Raw genomic sequence first — 6,711 nt, 5'->3', positions numbered from 1 at the left:
TGACCCCTCCCAGCCAGGATGCTAAATCACTGGAAATCTCAGTGCCCTGGCCTCTTTGTTGATGGAACTGGCGATGCTCTCATTCAGCCATGCCTGCTCTCTTGCCTGGCACATGCCTCAGTCCTTGGAATCCCGCCTGAATCAGATTCTGTTCTGGAGGAAGGACAGGTGCAGAAGAATCTCAAAATTCCAAACTTAGAAGATGATCAGGAATCCAAACTCAACTCTTTCAACTCCCTGGGGTCCCCTGAGTAGTGTAGTTTTCTCAAAACCATCTGCCCTGTGTCAGGAGCAGACCAAGCCTCAGGTAGCTTAGAGAGGCTATCATGCAGCCCATGCTTTGGACGGTTCTCAGTTCTGACCTGCATGATCCTGAGACCCTTTTGTATCTCCTAACACTGTTTACTCATACCTATAGTGATGGTTATTGATGACTGACTTAATCTTCTTACAATGCTGAGGTGCTGTTGTTCCTTGGATAACCGAATATTTTGAAGGGATCAACTGTTTATCACTTCCCCCTAATTAAGTATGTTTTTAAAACTAGAAATGTTTCAGGGGGCACTCAGGTCCTCCTCTTGCACCAGTTCCTGAGGTGTTGGCAGTTTCTGTTCTTAGCTCCAGATCCTGATCCTGCCGGTGGTCTATGGTGATGCCAGTGTGTACATGCTTTTCCTTGTCCACCATTGTGGAAAGGAGACAGCCCTTCCCCTACATGAGGCTGCAACATGCTGGCACTCAAAGCAGGCACAATGAAGAATCAGCTAGAGTTCCCGGTACCATCTGTCCCAGGTAGAAACATCACCTTCACCACAGTGTTCCTGTGCTCCTGTCAGGCCTTCACTTCTCCCAGCAGGCCATGCATGAGGAGTGTGACAGGTGACTGCCTGTCCCAGCACAGCATGGTGGTGATGATCCCACCTTATCTGTTTGTCTTTGGAGTGTCCCCACACCTCTCTGAGCTTCAGTTTGCTCTTCTCACAGGCAGGCTTGTACAGGCATGAACCTTACAGTGTTATGGTAAGTAGTCATGGGAGCTGCTCACCCAGTGGCAGGCTCTGCCGAGAGTCCTGCTGGGAGTGCTGTGTGTCTTCACACTTGTCCTTCACTCTCCCCAATGAAATAACTCTTGGCCTTATCCTTCCCTGGCCTGTGGCCTTTCTGTGTTTGCAATAGAACATGGAAACAATCTGTTTGCAAAGAAGTTTTGAGGTTCTGTCCATCTGGTCCAGGAAATGCTGACTCTGCTAGATGTGCTGTTGGCTGGGCTCTCATGGGAGAGGCTTGGGCAGGATTTCCCTTGGCAATAAGCTGCCCCACCCAGGCCTTTCCATGATCCAGACTGCTGGGACCAGGGTGCAAATCCCCAGCTCTCCACTTGTCAACCATGTGACCTGGGCAACTTTCTCAAACCCAAGCTTTGTCCACCCAAGGTCAGCAGAGATGGGGGATAACAGGAGGTCCTGCACAGAGTGTCTGTGCAGATTAAGTGAGGTAGAACAGACAGAACAGTGGTGGGCCCTGGTCCGTTGGTTGGCAGAAGGGAGCTCACCATTTGCAGCAATTTCCGCGGGTCACCCAGCAATCTGCCCAGACGCTTAGCCACTCCATCACTATTATGTATCTGAAGTCCACTTAACCACATAGGAGAGAAACAAACACATATTCTGAGTGTAGCTGCCACAGTGAAAAGTGCATCTGAGCGGGGAGTAATACCAGAGGGTGATCAGGATGGTGGAAGATGCCCCCTGGGTTTGAGCAGAGTGGAGCTGCCCTCCAGAGCCTTGGGTTAGTGAGGATGGGCTTTTAGAAATGCCCCTCTCCTTTACCCATCATGCTGGGTCTTGCGGGTACTGAGTCCCACAATCGGTGTGCTGCTAGTGCCCTCAGCACAGAGAAAAACCCAGGGGTTCCCACAAGGCTTCGGCCAGGACCTCTGCTTCCTGAACTCCCACTCTGTTGACCCCACCTGGGATGCAGAGATGAGGTGAGGCAGGGGCTTGTGCTGTCAACACCACTGCTCTACCCTGGGAATCTGGCACACAGTAGGTGCTCGGTAAGTCATTGTTGAATGAACAGTAATAGTGGGCCAAGTTTCTGTGGGTGTCTGTGCCCCCAGATCAGGGACCCCTCAGGGCCCACCTCACAAGTGACATGAAAATAATAATGCAAACAGGAGCAATAACATTTCCTCAGAATAAGTGGGCTTTTCCAAGCACTCTCCACCTGTTGCAAAGGCCTCCCAGCAGGGAAGTGGGCTGTCAGGGGCAACACTGCACTCTCCACTATAACAAGGAGAAAGCCAAGGGCCACAGAGAGGAGTGTCTTTCCTGTGTCACTGCTCACTTTCCCACCTTTTGGGAGACTGGGAGGCTTTTCTACTACATTCTGGCTCTGAAGCCCCAATACTGTGTGGACAAGCCTCCTTCCATGGAACAGTGAACCACTAAGTGACCTGTCACTTGTCACCAAGCAGACAGGCTCATTTCAGCTCATTGTGCCACCTGCAGTTTGTGCTAGTAGCAGGATCCTCTGGGAGACATCACACTCTCCCAACCTGAAAACAGGTGAATAGCTCACAGGTTTCCCGGAGAGGATGGTCACATGGCCTTGATCTGGCCAATCAGCATTTTCCATCCTCCCTGGCCACTGTGATTGGCTCAGGGCTGGGCACCAGCCCAATCAGGCTCCACGGAGGTCAGGCCTAGTTGCTGGAACCCTGGGAGCAGAGAAGTTCTATTTCAGTTGGGAGTTGAGGGGTGGTGATGTCAGCCTGTGGCAGTTGGTGACTATCTTGCTCTCATAAAGGCAGAGCCATGTGAAGATGACACCAGTGGCAGAGCCCAGAGGTGGGGAAGGATGACTTCTGCTGATGTCACTGAGCACCAGGTACAGCACTGCCTGAAGCTATCTCCCTGTGGATGTCTCAGTTAGTTAAGTCATTCTCTCCTGCCCTGTTTGCTTCTTTAAGCCACTTTGGTTTTCTGTCACTGGTTTTAAGAAAAAGTTTGACTATTCCTTCAAGCTGGCTAAATGGAGACCCTGGACCTGCAACAGTGTGGTGACAGGCAACAATGTGGCTAATAGACTCCAGAGGCCTCTGTTCAAACAGGGGATTGTAAATGACAAGGGAGAGTACACATGGCCTCAGTGAACAGATTTGCTAGTGGTAGCTCGCAGTTCCTGGATATTAGAGTGCATGCACTCAGCCAAGTCTCAGCCCTGCTCTCACACCTGCTAACTCATACATCTCCTCTCCCACCTGCCCGGCCTAGGGGGGCTGGACACCCCCGGGCACCTGAAACAGCCCAGGGCTTTGTGTTGTAATTTACACAGGCTGCCCCCACTTCTGAGGGTGAGGGTGACTGGGTTCCAGTTTACAGAGAAAACAGACTAGACGGTCTCACTGGTGAGCTGTGGGGGTGGGACCCCAATCTACCATCTGACTTATGACTTCAGAGTGGACAGCTTCCCCACCCTCAGCCAGGATGCTTGCTAAGCCTAGGGGCTCAGGATTCCTGCTCCCTCCAGCACCCCTCCTGGAGGTGAGAGTGGGGGGCTCTGCCCTATACAAAATTCACACCTGCTGGGGCACACGTGTGACCTCACAGTCTGTCATCCCTTCCTTATGACCTGGACCTCCTTGGCAGGGCATGAGAGGTGCCTTGATGTGTGAGAACTGCAGTTCATTGGTGCACATGTGGGCAGGTGCACCATGACTGAGAGGACAGCACCCCAATTTAAGCCCCCTCCATGCTCAGATGTTTACATCCTGGAATTGAGGGGTTCCCATTTGTCAGGTGGCCCATTCTGGCCTTAGGGCAAATTCTTATCCCCCAGGAGGCTAATTTTTAAATTAAATTACACATTTACAATTCAATAGTCAAGCTCCTTTCTCAGCAGCCTTGTAGCCCCTCAGCTTTTACCCCTCGCTGTGACCATGTACTTAGATTCAAATTGAGTGCAATTATGGACATGAATATGTCCCTGTCATGTGTCACCTTCACAGTAAGCGGCCACCAAAAACTCCCCTCCCTTCCCCTTGTCGATACCTCCACACAGGGAGTAGGGCCCTTTCGATGCAGTTGTGCAAATGTGTGAGCTAAAGGTTTAGAATGACCAGGCTAGGAAGGGTCTGCCCCACATGGCAGGGCAGGTGGGCTGGCAGGGCAGGTGGGATGATTTACTTGTAAAACCTCAGCTGGTGTCAGGCAGCGACAACAGACTGGCAGCCAAGGGCTCAGCTGGTGCAGATTAAGCGGATTAAATGTGTTCACCCAGACGCCTCGGGGATGGCAGCCCTGGAGTAAGACTACAAGTGAGGAAGGTGGAGGGTCCCCAGTGCCTGGAACTCCACCTTGTAAAAATCAGGGCTGAGATGTGGCTTTGAAATCCGAACACTGGGGTTCAAAGCTTCCCCCACCACTTGGTCAATAATTGAAAGCAAATGAGCCTCAGTTTTCTCATGTGTAAAATCGCAACATTGAAGCCTCTCCCTCTGAGGGTGGGGAGGGAAGTAAATGCGGTGACAGCAGAGCACAGGAGCTGTCTGGGCTGAGCCTGCACACAGGCAGGCCGTCGTTGCTGCCATGACCACCGTCTTCCAGGGCAGGGTCTGCACACTCTCCCTGTGAAGGTCCAGACAGCTAACATTCTAGGCTTTGAGGGACCTACATTCCCTGTCACAATTACCACCCTCTGCTGTTGGAGGGCAAAGGCAGCTCCTGCATTTGGTAGTCCAGGCTTGCACCCCCGCTTCCTGGGATAAGTATTCCTTAGATACAATTGTCACATAACTTTGTTGGCTTTAGGTGTGCAGCATAATGATTTATTACATGTGCATATTGTGAAATGATCACTGCTTTAAGTTTACTTGATGTCTGTCATCACCCATAGTCACAAACTATTTTCCTTGTGATCAGAAATTTTAAGAGGTACTCTCTTAACAACTATCAAATGCACAGCGCAGTGTTGTTAACTACAGTCACCTTGCAGTACACTATGTCCCCAGGACTTGTTTATCTTCTAAGTGGAAGTTTGTACATTTTGATTATCTTCCCGAATTTCAATCACCCCCTGACTCACCTCTGGCAACCACCAACCTGATCTCTGTTTCTATTGGTTTCGGATTATTTTGTAGATTCCTCATGTAAATGAGATCATAGGTATTTGTCTATCACTGTCTTATTTATTTCACTTAGCATAATTCACTGAAGGTCCATCCAAGTTGTCACAAATGGCAGGATTTCATTTTTTTAATGTCTGAATAAGATTCCATTATATATACATATATATGCGTCACGTTTTCTGTATCCATTCATCTGTTGATGGACACTTAGGTTGTTTACATATCTTGGTTATTGTAAATAATGATACAGTGAACATGAGGGTGCAGTTGTCTCATTGACATAGTGATTTCATTTCCTTTGGATTTATTCCCAGCAGTGGACTTGCTGGATCATATGGAAGTTCTAATTTTAAATTTTGGGGGAGTCTTCTTACTCTTTTCCAGAGTGATGGCACCAATTTACATTCCCACCAACATTGCAGAAGTTTCCCTTTTCTTCACACCACCACCATCACTTTTTATCTCTTGTATTTTGATGACACCCACCCTGACAGATGGGAGGGGATATCTCATTGTGGTTTTGATTTGCATTTCCCTGATGGTGAGTGATGTTGAGCAACTTTTCATGTACCTGTTAGACATCTGTGTGCCTTCTTTGGAAAAATGTCTATTCAGTTCCTCTGCCCTCTTTTTAAATCAGATTGCTTGTTTTTTTGCTGTTGAATTGTAAGAGTTATTTATATGTTTTGGGTGTTAACCCCTTATCAGATATACAGTCTGAAAGTACTTTCTCCCCTTCTGTCTGCTACCCTAACCTCTGCTTTCTGGATGACAGGGGTCCAGGCACTTGGGAATCTCTGCTTCTCGCGTGTTTCCAATGGTGAGTGGGTGAGGGCTTTGTTCTGATAAAACTGTGCAAAACCGTGGGTCACTACCCCTTCTTTTAGAAGGTGGGCTCTGAAGAGGGCAGTGTGGGCAGGGATGTTTCCCTGAAGTCATCATTTGGATGTACATGTGCCCTGGAACTCACATCTTCTAGCCCGGATGTGATGGGGGAATTTGCAAAGGGAGGACCTTGCAGTTAAGAGACTGACCATGTGCTCTTGTGTCTTGTTGGAAGGAACTGGAAACAGAGTTGTGTGGAACAGGGACTCCTCCAGGTCACAAGGCTCAGTTCAGACTTCTGGGATGCAGAGACCTGCTCTGAGCCACTGTCACTGAGGAGGGAAGGGCCTCAGGCAGGATGGAGGAGTTGCTGGATTTCACTTGCCCTGTTTGTCAAGTATCAGCTCTGGTGATGTGTGGCACATGGGCTTAGCTTTGGGCATGTATTAGGAGAGGTTCCTGGGGAAGGGCTGGCTTTTTCCTCTGATTGAGGTCCTAATGTATGCCAAGCACAGCAGTCCTCTGAGTCAGGGCTGGAAAGCCAGTCACAGAGAGGTCAGGGAGATTCCAGGTCACACAACATTAGAGGCATCATTACGTTCTGATGCAGACCTGACGCCCAGCCCATATTCTCTCTCCTTTCCCAGGACCATCATGATCCCACATGTCAGCATCACCCAGAGAGGCCCAGGTATGGGCACTGGGACCTTTCCTGCCTAACATGCCATGAGCCTTAAGAGGGAGGACAAGACACATCC

This window comes from Camelus bactrianus, chromosome 3 (assembly GCF_048773025.1).
Source record: "Camelus bactrianus isolate YW-2024 breed Bactrian camel chromosome 3, ASM4877302v1, whole genome shotgun sequence".
Lineage (NCBI taxonomy): Eukaryota > Metazoa > Chordata > Mammalia > Artiodactyla > Camelidae > Camelus > Camelus bactrianus.
The sequence above is the reverse complement of the archived record's forward strand: the minus strand, read 5'-3'. Positions refer to the sequence as shown.